This window comes from Saccopteryx bilineata, chromosome 5 (assembly GCF_036850765.1).
Source record: "Saccopteryx bilineata isolate mSacBil1 chromosome 5, mSacBil1_pri_phased_curated, whole genome shotgun sequence".
Classification (NCBI taxonomy): domain Eukaryota; kingdom Metazoa; phylum Chordata; class Mammalia; order Chiroptera; family Emballonuridae; genus Saccopteryx; species Saccopteryx bilineata.
Genome location: NC_089494.1, coordinates 119,975,742 through 119,988,448, shown reverse-complemented (window position 1 = coordinate 119,988,448; position 12,707 = coordinate 119,975,742). Strand labels below are relative to the sequence as shown.

The 12,707-nt window shown below is 45.4% G+C and overlaps 1 protein-coding gene across 3 annotated transcripts in view; it reads left to right on the top strand.

Moving 5' to 3' along the window:
- Positions 1 to 12,707, top strand: part of CNTNAP5 (contactin associated protein family member 5) — an 884,141-nt gene that overhangs the window by 446,679 nt on the left and 424,755 nt on the right. The gene's annotated exons all lie outside the window — the stretch shown is intronic.

The following is a 12,707-nucleotide window of genomic DNA, read 5'->3' as shown; positions in this document are numbered from 1 at the left end:
TTGTATAAATACAAGAATAGCAGTCCATCATATAGGCTTTTTAAAATCTGCTTTGTTGGAATTTTTCATAAGAAATCTCAAGGTTGAATTTCTTAAGGCCTCTTGATGTTAAGAGACCAAAATACAAATACTTGACATCAGACTTTGCCTGCTGTACCTTAAGATCTGGGTTAGTCTTTGTCTTCTCAAGGACCCCCAAATATTTTGAGGCCTTTGTACCTGCCAGGAAGTGACCTTCTTATTCACCTGTGAGGCTGATTTCGTGGTCTCATTGGTGTTCATAAGTCAGTATTGTTCCTTCAGGCTATCTGATCATATCTGGGTTTCTGGATGTCTCTCTCAAATATGATGTTCCGATTAATAGCTTTGTTACTATAACCAGTTTCCAACTGTGTCATGTTACAAAGATTCATATTGAACTTATGCAAATGACCAAATTGCCATGAAAATAATAGTTCAGTGAGTTTTTAAATTCTGTTGGAGGGATGAGTGAGGAAGGGAGAAAAAGATAAATGTTTCAAACCAGCTTACAAAGGTATAATTTACCAAATTACTCTAAATCAGCTATAATTTAAGAGAAACAAGTTTCCATTATTCTGGAAAGTAAAGAAAGCAATCAACTATATTTTAAACAAAAAAATGATAAAAGTTATAATCATCCCCAGTTCATTTGGTTTCACTTAATTAATTCATGTTTATCATCATCTTGTGTGTGTGTGTGTGTGTGTGTGTGTGTGTGTGACAGAGACAGAGAGAGAGACAGAGAGAGACAGATAGGGACAGATAGACAGGAAGGGTGAGACATGAGAAGCATCTATTCTTTCTTGTGGCTCCTTTGTCTCCTTAGTTGTTCATTGATTGGTTTCTCATATGTGCCTTGACTGGGGGGCTACAGCAGAGCGATTGACGCCTCGCTCAAGCCAGTGACCTTGGGCTCAAGCTGGCAACCTTGGGCTTCAAGCCAGTAATCTCTGGTCTCAAGCCAGCGACCATGGGGTCATGTCTATGATCCCACACTCAAGCCAGCAACCCTGCACTCAAGCTGTTGATCCTGTGCTCAAGCTGGTGACCTCAGTATTTCAAACCTGGATTCTCTGCATCTCAGTCTGATGCTCTATCCACTGTGTCACCAGCTGGTAAGCCTATTGTCATCTTTAGTTGGATGTTTTATGAAGCCATTCTTTACTTTTTTAGAGTTTTGCAATCTTCATTTGGTTTAAAGGTGTGAGATTAAAGTTTATTTGAAACCTGTACTTCAGAATAAGTCAGAGTTCCCTCAGTGGATCTTTTTAATGATAAAAGGTATTTGCAAAAAACCAAAGTAAAACAAGAACTGTCTATAAATGACAAAAAAACCCAAAACCTTAAAATGGCATAACTAAAGATGTGAATACAATGCAAATGAAAAATAAATTTGCTTTTCTCTGTAATGCACAACATTTTGATGGAACTATAATTGCAATTGAAAACATATCAGGATATATCAGAATTTTAGAAATTTCATAGTTTTGCAATAATAGATTAATAATACAAGTTTTTTCATCATTTATTTTATAGTGCTTTCTGTGCAATGCAATGTAACAAATACACCTAATTAGTTCAATATTTCTTTTTTATAAGAACAGAAATCAAATCTTGTGAGGTAGTACAGGTCAAGAAAAGACCCTATTTAGAATTTGAATTTTTAGAAGTTTGTCAAACATATCAAAAGGTTTGGACATTTTACTAAAAAGATCACATCATTATGAAACAATACTTATCTTTATGAAACAACACTTAGTTATCTATTTTGTTAAGAGACAATAAAAGATTTCAAAGACAAATACAAAAAGTTACATAATCATTAGCAAAACTTTAGTGCTTGCTATTGAGGTGATTCAGTTTTCCTAAGTAATCAAGGACCTACTTAAGACAACATAAAGCAGAGAAGTTCATTTTGATAAAACACAGAATCTTTGCTTTCCTAGGCAGAACAGTTTATATAACCTTGTTAAGAATGAGCCAATCAGTATAGGGAAACTGTCTTTTTAACAGAGAGAGAACAAAATTCTAATTTTGCATGACCTTACTTTTGATATTTAAATTCACTTAATTAAAATACATTCCAATCTTATTCATCTTGACCACATATGAAATTTTCTTCAAGATTCCATTTCATAAACCTTCTACAACTTTCATTGTCATTCACTCAAAAATTTATTTCCATAATTTATACTTTCTTTTATTCAAAATATATACTACTTTTCTTTCATTTCAACTTAATTAAAATTCTTAACTCTTAGATATCTTAATTTTTAGTAAAAACTAAAAAATAAGAAATTAGCTTTCTTTAGACTGGCACACATAAATATAATTCATAACAATTAGAAACATAGATTCTTTAACTGGCAAATATATTTTATAAATTTCAGAAGCATACTCTTTTTTACTAAAGCATAAAACATGTTTATTGTGTCTTTTTTACTTTTAAATCCCTGTATCCCCCACATAAAACAAAAACATAATGGTTGGCAGCCAATGAAATTGTTGGGGACCCCGATCCTTGCATCCTTCTGCTTGAGCATTCTTACTCTGTTGCTTGAGTGTTTGTACTCTGTTGCTTCCATCCTGAGGGTACCATTGGCTTCTGGAACTGTAGGTATCATAGTCACATGCAAAACTGCAGAGAAGGCAAAGAAAGTACCCCTGCCAGCCCAGATGCCTTCATTCAAGGAGCCTTCAGCAAGTCCGCACAGTGTTTCTACCATGCCATCCCGCACAGGCCAGCCAAGTCTCCTGGCTTTAAACATCTGCAGGGGAAGTGAAGCAATGTGGTCACATAGTTGACATTAATTGGAGTTCCTCTACCAAGAAAGGTAAGGAGAGTTGACTTTGAGTAGGTGACTTTGGTGTTCCTGCCAAAATATCTTTGAATATTAAGGTCAGTATATGGAAGTGATATAGGAAGTGGTAGAGCCTGACCAGGTGGTGGCACAGTGGATAGAGCATCAGACGGGGACACAGAGGACCCAGTTTCGGAATACCAAGGTCGCCAGCTTGAGAACAAGCTCATCTGGTTTGAGCAAAGCTCACCAGCTTGAGCCCAACTTCACAGGACTGAGCAAGGGGTTACTCGGTCTGCTGTAATCCCCTGGTCAAGGCACATATGAGAAAGCAGTCAATGAACAACTAAGGTCCCACAACAAAGAATTAATGTCTTTCCCTTCTTGTCTGTCTGTCCCTATTTGTTCCTCTCTCTGACTCTCTCTGTCTCCCTCACACACACAAAGAAGAAGTGATAGGATTTCTATTTCAGTGTCAAAGTAGGCAAGCCCAATTCTGACATCACCATTAGAGCAATGCTCTAGATTTGTGCTGTCTGACATGATAGCCACTAGCCATATGTGACTATTGAGCATTGAAATGTGGCTAGATTAAATTGAAGTATAGTATAAAGGCAAAGACAAAAAATTTCAATAGTTTTTATATAGATTGCATGTTTAAATAACATTTGTGGCCCTGGCCGGTTGGCTCAGTGGTAGAGCGTGGGCCTGGCGTGCATAAGTCCCAGGTTCGATTCCCGGCCACGGCAGACAGGAGAAGCGCCCATCTGCTTCTCCACCCCTCCCCCTCTCCTTCCTCTCTGTCTCTCTCCTCCCCTCCCGCAGCCGAGGATCCATTGGAGCAAAGATGGCCCAGGCGCTGGGGATGGCTCCTTGGCCTCTGCCCCAGGCGCTGGAGTGGCTCTGGTCGCGACGGAGTGATGCCCCGGAGGGGCAGAGCGTTGCCCCCTGCTGGGCAGAGCGTCGCCCCTGGTGGGCGTGCCAGATGGATCCCGGTCGGGCGCTTGCGGGAATCTGTCTGACTGTCTCTCCCCATTTCCAGCTTCAGAAAAAAATAAATAAATAAATAAATAACATTTGTATGTATTGAGTTAAAAACATAATATTCAAACTAAAATAAGTTAATGTCTTTCATTTTACATTTTTTATAATTGATATACTCTATTATATTAGTTTCAGGTATATAGCATAATGATTCAGTATACATAATAAAATGATTATAATAAGTCTAGTTAAGATGTGTCACCATAATATTTTTTTAGGTGAGAGGAGGAGAGATAGTGAGACTGACTCCTGCATGTGCCCCAACCGGAATCCATCTGGTAACTCGTCTCTGCCTGGGGCCCATGTTCTAGTACTGGGAGACTTTTTTTTTTATATATAATTTTATTTTTAATGGGGCGACATCAATAAATCAGGATACATATATTCAAAGATAACAACTCCAGGTTATCTTGTCGTTCACTTATGTTGCATACCCATCACCCAAAGTCAGATTGTCTTCTGTCACCTTCTATCTAGTTTTCTTTGTGCCCCTCCCCCTCCCCCTTTCCCTCTCCCTCTCCTCCCTCCCCCCGTAACCACCACACTCTTATAAATGTCTCTTAGTTTCACTTTTATGTCTCACCTACATATGGAATAATGCAGTTCCTGTTTTTTTCTGATTTACTTATTTCACTTCATATAATGTTATCAAGATCCCACTATTTTGTTGTAAATGTCATCTGATGTCATCATTTCTTATGGCTGGGTAGTATTCCATAGTGTATATGTGCCACATCTTCTTTATCCAGTCATCTATTGACGGGCTTTTTGGTTGTTTCCATGTCCTGGCCACTGTGAACAATGCTGCAATGAACATGGGGCTGCATGTGTCTTTACATATCAATGTTTCTGAGTTTTTGGGGTATATACCCAGTAGAGGGATTGCTGGGTCATAAGGTAATTCTATTTTCAGTTTTTTGAGGAACCACCACACTTTCTTCCATAATGGTTGTACTACTTTACATTCCCACCAACAGTGTATGAGGGTTCCTTTTTCTCCACAGCCTCTCCAACATTTGCTATTACCTGTCTTGTTAATAATAGCCAATCTAACAGGTGTGAGGTGGTATCTCATTGCAGTTCTGATTTGCATTTCTCTAATAACTAAAGAAGATGAGCATCTTTTCATATATCTGTTGGCCATTTGTATTTCTTCCTGGGAGAAGTGTCTGTTCATGTCCTCTTCCCATTTTTTTATTCGATTGTTTGTTTGTTTGTTGTTGAGTTTTATGAGTTCTTTGTAACTTTTGGATAGTAAGCCCTTGTAAGGCCAGGAGCCGTCATCATGACCATTCACATGCAGGTTTCCATTGGATTCGGGCAGGCGATAAAGAAATGGCAGAGTCAGAGGATGGGGGGCCATCCTATTTATTGGTGTCTCACCAAGACAGGCAAACCACAAAAGAAGACAAGGGAAAAGCAGAAAACCAGCTCTTCCCATGAAGGGCAAGGGATCAGGGGAGCCCCTGCAATTGTGATAGCAGGAACTGTGTGTCTGAGCTCCTGGTCTGTCCCACTTTATAGTGTAGAAAACCAAAATCCCTTAATCCAATATACAAACAAGGAAGTCTCCAATACAAAGTCACTTATCCAAGGCATAATTGGATTTCTCATGAGAGTGCACCACCCAGATCATACAATCAGTCAAGGGTGTGGGGAAAAGCTTAGTCCCAAAACCAAACCTCAGGCTACAACAACCTGGCCTGTCCCCCACACCCATTATAAGTCACAAGCGAGCAAACATATATATCATGTTTACAAACTTATTTGACCAACATTCCACCCCTTTTGCTCGCTTTACAATCTAAACCACAGGCATCTTCCATGATGGTCACTGTGCAAAGAGTAGGATACATTGCATAAACAGAAATAGTACCAACTACAGCAATAGGATTAACAGATCAAAAACTATGGGCGAAATGAGAGAGCTGTCAGTGGCACCAAGAGAGGCAAATCTTTTCCCTCTGGCAGAATACAAGCCAGAGTTTTATCTTCAGACAGCACTGTAGCTGGCACCAGAGGCCGCCCTGAGCGGGCGTACCAAACCTTATTGGCCAATACACCAGCATCTGCTGGTTCTATGTGTAGTAAAATAGGGGAACTCATTATTGGCCATAAAGAAATTACAAAGGTGCCCTTCAAAATGCTGTCCCCTTGAGCACTCAAGGGATAATACACTTCTACCTTAGGTGGCCAGGTGCTGGTTGCCCAAGGAGTTAACTGGAGATCCACCTCTAACCCCTTTCCCCATGGTGCCAACAAGGCCACCCATCTCAGATGGGGGGCCTGTACAGTCCAGGGCCAAGTCCATTGAAGCCGTTGTCCTTTAAGAAGGGCTGTTGGAGCAGGCAAGAGCGCGTTGCCCTGCTGTCCGAAACCTGGCTTGAGTAAAATGTCCTTAGTGCGTATCTGCAACTGAATAGGGGCAGCTGTCCGATGCAGGAGGGCCTCTACTGGAGCTGGGCTTCCCCGTCGAGGTCGCTCATTCAAAATCCGAAGTACTGTCCATAAGCGGCGTGTCCATCCAGTAAGAGAGCCGGTGCCCCCCTCCTGTCGCAGTCCCTGCTTTAAGAGTCCATTATAACGCTCAATGATGCCAGCAGCCTGGGGGTGGTAGGGAACATGGTACTTCCAGTCCACCCCCAGCTTTTGAGCCCATTGCCTCACCGTTGAACCAGTGAAGTGGGTACCATTGTCACTTTCAAGGACCAGCGGTCGCCCGTATGCAGCACTCAGGCGGTCCAGAGCCTGTATGACTGCCCTCTGGTCAGGGTTACGAGCGGGATAAGCAGCAAGCAGCCCGGTGGCAGTATCTACACAAGTGACTGCATACTGGGACCCTTCTGACTTTGGTAAGGGTCCAATGATGTCTATCTGCCATCGTGTCAGTGGGACATGACCCCTCTGGATCTGTCCAGGTGACACCAGTGGTCTCCGAGGGTGTTCCTTGGAACATACTGCACATTGCTCACAGGCTGCAAGTACCTCTGCATAGGACACAGGCAAGTTCCAAGCCTTAACCATAGCCCACATAGTTTTCTGTCCTGCATGGAGCAGGCGCCGGTGGAGCCACTGTGCCACATCACCTGCAGGTGCAGTCTCCAACCATCGCACCCTTGCCAACGTATCTGCCTCATCATTCCCAGGATGGGCTAGAGGGGCATGCCCTGTGACATGATATACTGTCACCTGCTTCTGGTGTCCTATTTCCCATAAGTTCTGCCACATGGCCTGACCCCATAATGGACAGTGCATTACCATCCACTGGTTAATGTGCCAAGTAGCAATCCAAAGGGTCAGTCCACGATAGACAGCCCAACTGTCAGTACAGATCACCAGAGGTGAAGGTTCATTATGGGCAAATAGCCAAACAGCTCTTAATTCTGCCCATTGGCTGCTTTGGCCTGTACCCGTGTCCATCCAAATAGTCTCAGTGGCCGGATGGAAGGCGATAGCCATCCATTTGGCAGGTTGGCCCCTGCTGGAACCATCAGTATACCAGGCATCTTCGGGGATGGGCACCCGCCCCTCCTGGTAAGGACTGACCTCAGGTTCTGCCTCCTGAGCCCCAGTTGCACCTGACTCTAAGGTCGCATAGGTGACTGGACCCAAGACCTCCTGCAGTTCTGCCCTCAATGGGCTGGTGCTAAGAGCACAGCGTTGTTGCAGATAGGCACCCCACTTGGCCAGGGTAGACATTTGGGCCATACCACTACGTGGTTTAGTTGCCCAATCTCTCACCCATCCAGCTATAGGGTATGTTGTTTTGACTGTAACTGGTGTTGTGGTTGTAATACTCTCAGTTGCCAGGAGGGCAGCATACACAGCTGCCAGCTGCTTCTCTACTAATGAGTAACGAACTTCAGCACCTTTCCACAATTGGGACCAAAATCCAATAGGTTGCCGTAGGCGCTCTGTCCACTGCCACAAGCCTCATCCAAACCCCTCCGAGGTTACATGAACATCCAGCTTACAGGGCCTGGCAGGATCAAACACATTCAAGGGCGCTGGCCGGTTGGCTCAGCGGTAGAGCGTCGGCCTAGCATGCGGAGGACCCGGGTTTGATTCCCGGCCAGGGCACATAGGAGAAGCGCCCATTTGCTTCTCCACCCCTCCGCCGCGCCTTCCTCTCTGTCTCTCTCTTCCCCTCCCGCAGCCAAGGCTCCATTGGAGCAAAGATGGCCCGGGCGCTGGGGATGGCTCTGTGGCCTCTGCCCCAGATGCTAGAGTGGCTCTGGTCGCAACATGGCGACACCCAGGAGGGTCGCAACATGGTGACGCCCAGGATGGGCAGAGCATCGCCCCTTGGTGGGCAGAGCGTCGCCCCTGGTGGGCGTGCCGGGTGGATCCCAGTCAGGCGCATGCGGGAGTCTGTCTGACTGTCTCTCCCTGTTTCCAGCTTCAGAAAAATGCAAAAAAAAAAACAAAAAAAAACAAACAAACACATTCAAGGCCTGTGCCACCTTGACAGCTCTCTTAGCAGCTGCAAATGAACCTTGCGCCTGCTCAGTCCAATCCCAGCGAACCCCCTTTCAAATAAGGTTGTACAAGGGGCGTAGTAACTGAGCCAAATGCGGTATAAATGCTCGCCAATACCCCAACAAACCTAAGAATTCCTGTAACTGTTTTACCGTAGTGGGCACGGGGTATGCTTGAATCTTATCTATAACTGCGTCAGGGATAACTTTTGTCTTACCCGACCAGACAACTCCCAAGAATTTAACAGATAACCCAGGTCCTTGTAATTTGTTCTCGTTAACTGCCCAGCCACATGCTTTCAAATGGGATAGCAGGGTAGGGACTGCTTGCTCCAATTCTGAAAGAGAATCACTAGTTAGCATAATATCATCAATATAATGGTACATGCGGACTACCTCTGGCTGTTTCCATTTAGCCAGGTCAGCAGCCACCAGCCCATGGCACAAGGTGGGGCTATGCAAATAGCCCTGGGGTAACACTGTAAAGGTCCATTGTCTCCCTTCCCAACTGAAGGCAAATTGGTCTTGACTCTCTGCGGCTATATCAATAGAGAAAAAAGCATTGGCCAAGTCTGCCACAAAGTGGTATGTCCCCAACTCATGGCTTAGCCGATCCATCATGTTAGCTATCGAGGGAACAGCAGCGTGCAAAGGGGGAACAACTTTATTAAGTTCCCTGTAATCTACTGTCATTCTCCAGGTTCCATCTGCTTTGCGCACAGGCCATACTGGGGAGTTGTAAGGACTGTGTGCTGGCCGGATGATCCCCACCTTTTCTAGTTCAAGGATTGTCCCTGTGACTTCTTCATAACCACCTGGCAGGCGGTACTGCTTGGTGTTAGTCACACACCGAGGGATGGGTAATTGCAAAGGGGAATGTGATGCATGTCCCCGCAATACTGCCTTCACAACCCTGATCCGCAGCCGGAACTCCCCAGCTGTAGTTTCCAACCACAGTCCTTGCAAGACATCTACCCCCAAAATATATTCAGGAATAGGAGATACATACACCTTATATGGCTTAGGAGGCAGTCTCCCTATCCCCAATGGAATAGTTATTGGCTTCACTTGGACAGTTTGGTCCCCATAACCGTCAATGGCCACTGGGGTCCCAGCAAACCGCTCTGGGTTTCCATAGAGAAGGGAACATTCTGCACCTGTATCCACCAAGGCCAACACCTGTTGTACGTTGGAAGGGGACCAGTGGATAGCCAGTTCCACATGTGGCCTCCGGTCCCCGCCCATCCCCGTTAGACGGGTCCCTTGGCCTTTTTCCTATTCAAACTGGTACAATGGGTCTTGGGAGTTCCCCTCTCCCTCAGCTGTCTCTATCATATAATCTTGTAACCGAGCTGTGCGCGCACCAAACGTTTTATTGGTAGCTGCTGGGGCCTTTCGTCTCAGTGGCTGGAACTTCTGTTCTGGTTTAAGCTGCCACCAAAGCTCCAAAAGAATTTATTAGACTGGCCATCCAATTTCCCCTTATCTGCTCCAGCCGCAATCAAGTCTACCCACATCTGCATTCGGGTAACCTTTACAGGCCTGTTTCCCTTGTTAGTTGGGGGGGGAAACATAGGCAGCAGCCCTCACTGCTTTATGATCCCGAGCGGCCTCCAGCTCTCCCAAATCTGCTACCATCTGTGTAACTGCATTGATGGGCTGCCCCACATAGGGGCCCAAGATAGCCACAAGTGACCCAAAAAGGGCTGACGGGGCGCTAGCAAGGACAAATTCCCTCATTTTGGCCGTAAACACTTCTTCGTCTGGCCCACGAGACCCAGGGTTGAAAACAGCATTCTTCATACCTAGTTCTCGAAGGACCTTTACTAACTCACTGTAGCACTGCCACCGACTCATTGCCCCCGGCAGTTCTCCAGCATTCTGCCAGACCATACAAATGGCAGCCATCACCCATTCTAATAGGGTATGGTCTCCTGGGTTGCCATGGCAGTTCTGAAGACGCTGCCTCAAGGAAGAGTGTGTGGTAATGGCGGCCAATTTCTCCATCTCTGTTCCGGAGAGCATGATGCCTTCCACCCCTATATCCCATAATCGTAGTAACCAGGCTACCAGGGATTCAGTAGGATTCTGCCTAAATTGTGCCCCCAACTCCATCAGCTCTGCCTGGGTATAGGGCCGGACCACAGAGTGTTCCATTACCTGGGCAGGAGGCTGTGGCTGCCCCTGAGGGACTCTTTGTTGCTGGGTTTTTACCTTCTTGGCGACAACTGGTCGGGCTCTCAGTGTGCGTATGGCAGCTTCAGCCTGAACCTTCTCATCCTCAGAAGAGGAGTCGCAAGCACCTGCTCCCACTGACTCAAAGCCAATCCACCGGCACGGATGCTGCTGCTCCTTTGGTGACCGTTTAGGCTCCTGTGGCTGCTGGCTTTTGGCCAGAAGCTGAGGCTCGAGCTCTTGAATCTGGAGTTGTTTCTCCAACAACTGCCAGTGAAGACGTTCAGCTTCCAGGGTAAACTGCAACTCTCGAACCCGTAATTCCTTCTCCAGTGCTTGCTCCAGTTCCAGCCTTTTCTGCCGTTCTGTTTGCAATTCATGCTAAAGCTTTTGACCTCGGGCAGTTTCCTCTTGAGTAAAAAACATGTAGCCCATGGCCCCTAAAAGGACAGCCATGGGGAGCCAGAGCAGCAACCAGTACTCTATCCCACCCATCAAGGGTGGTGGCTCCATACCAATCTCTGAATCCTGCCGACTATGCCAGTTGTAAGGCCAGGAGCCGTCATCATGACCATTCACATGCAGGTTTCCATTGGATTCGGGCAGGCGATAAAGAAATGGCGGAGTCAGAGGATGGGGGGCCATACTATTTATTGGTGTCTCATCAAGACAGGCAAACCACAAAAGAAGACAAGGGAAAAGCAGAAAACCAACTCTTCCCATGAAGGGCAAGGGATCAGGGGAGCCCCTGCAATTGTGATAGCAGGAACTGTGTGTCTGAGCTCCTGGTCTGTCCCACTTTATAGTGTAGAAAACCAAAATCCCTTAATCCAATATACAAACAAGGAAGTCTCCGATACAAAGTCACTTATCCAAGGCATAATTGGATTTCTCATGAGAGTGCACCACCCAGATCATACAATCAGTCAAGGGTGTGGGGAAAAGCTTAGTCCCAAAACCAAACCTCAGGCTACAACAACCTGGCCTGCTTATAGCCTGTCCCCCACACCCATTATAAGTCACAAGCGAGCAAACATATATATCATGTTTACAAACTTATTTGACCAACAGCCCTTATCTGAGCTGTTGTTTGAAAATATCATTTCCCATTTAGTTGGCTGTCTGTTTATTTTGTTATCAGTTTTGTTGGGCGGATAAAATGTATTATGCTCCCTTTGTTAAAGATGCCGTTGCCCAGGTGATATTAATGTGTGTTGGGGGCAGGCAGGATCATTGTAGCCTGGGGCTTGATTTTGGGATTAAGCCTCTCCCACCCGTTTTGATGTGGGGTGGTACAATCCAATCATGCCTCAGAGAAGTGACTTTGTATTAGAGACTTCCCTATTTTGTATATTGGATTAAGAGTTTGGATTTCTACACTATAAAATGTGGACGGAGCGGGAGCTTGTGCTCTTGGTTCCTGAGTTTAGCAAGAGAGAGCAGAGGAGAGCAGAGAAAGGCCACATGGAGGAGGCCAGGAGAAGCAGCCAAGATGGCAGAGTGCTGAGTGAGATGCCAGTTTGTGTAGAGTTTGTATCTGGGATAAGGAAGGAGATGGGGAACAGAGGTGAATAAGTCTGGTGAGCTAGAAACCTTTGATTCTAGGAAACTCGGATAAATCAGTAGCTTTGTGAGCACAGAATGTGACTGGGTTTTGGAGCCCAGAGTGTATTTTTACTTGCCCGCCGGGTGCAAGCTAGAATTAAAGATGACAGCCCATCAGTTTTTGGCTCCGTTGTTTCTTTACCGACTGTCCGAATCCAATGCGAACCTGCATGTGCCGGGCTGCTCTGATGGTGGCCCTGGCCGTGGCTTCTGGCATTACAAGTTTCTCTTGCTGAGCAAAAACTTCTTAGTCTGATGTAGTCCCATTCATTAATTTTTGCCTTCACTTCTCTTGCCATTGGAGTCAAATTCATAAAATGCTCTTTAAAACCCAGGTCCATGAGTTTAGTACCTATGTCTTCTTCTATGTACTTAATTGTTTCAGGTCTTATGTTTAGATCTTTGATCCATTTTGAGTTAATTTTAGTACAGGGGGACAGACTGTAGTCCGGTTTCATTCTTTTGCATGGGATACTTTTAACACCTGAGCCTGAGACATTCAGACTGACCAAGCCACCCTCAGTGCCTGGGGCCACACTCACACCTATCAATAAACTGCTGTGGGAGGGGCAGAGGGAGATAA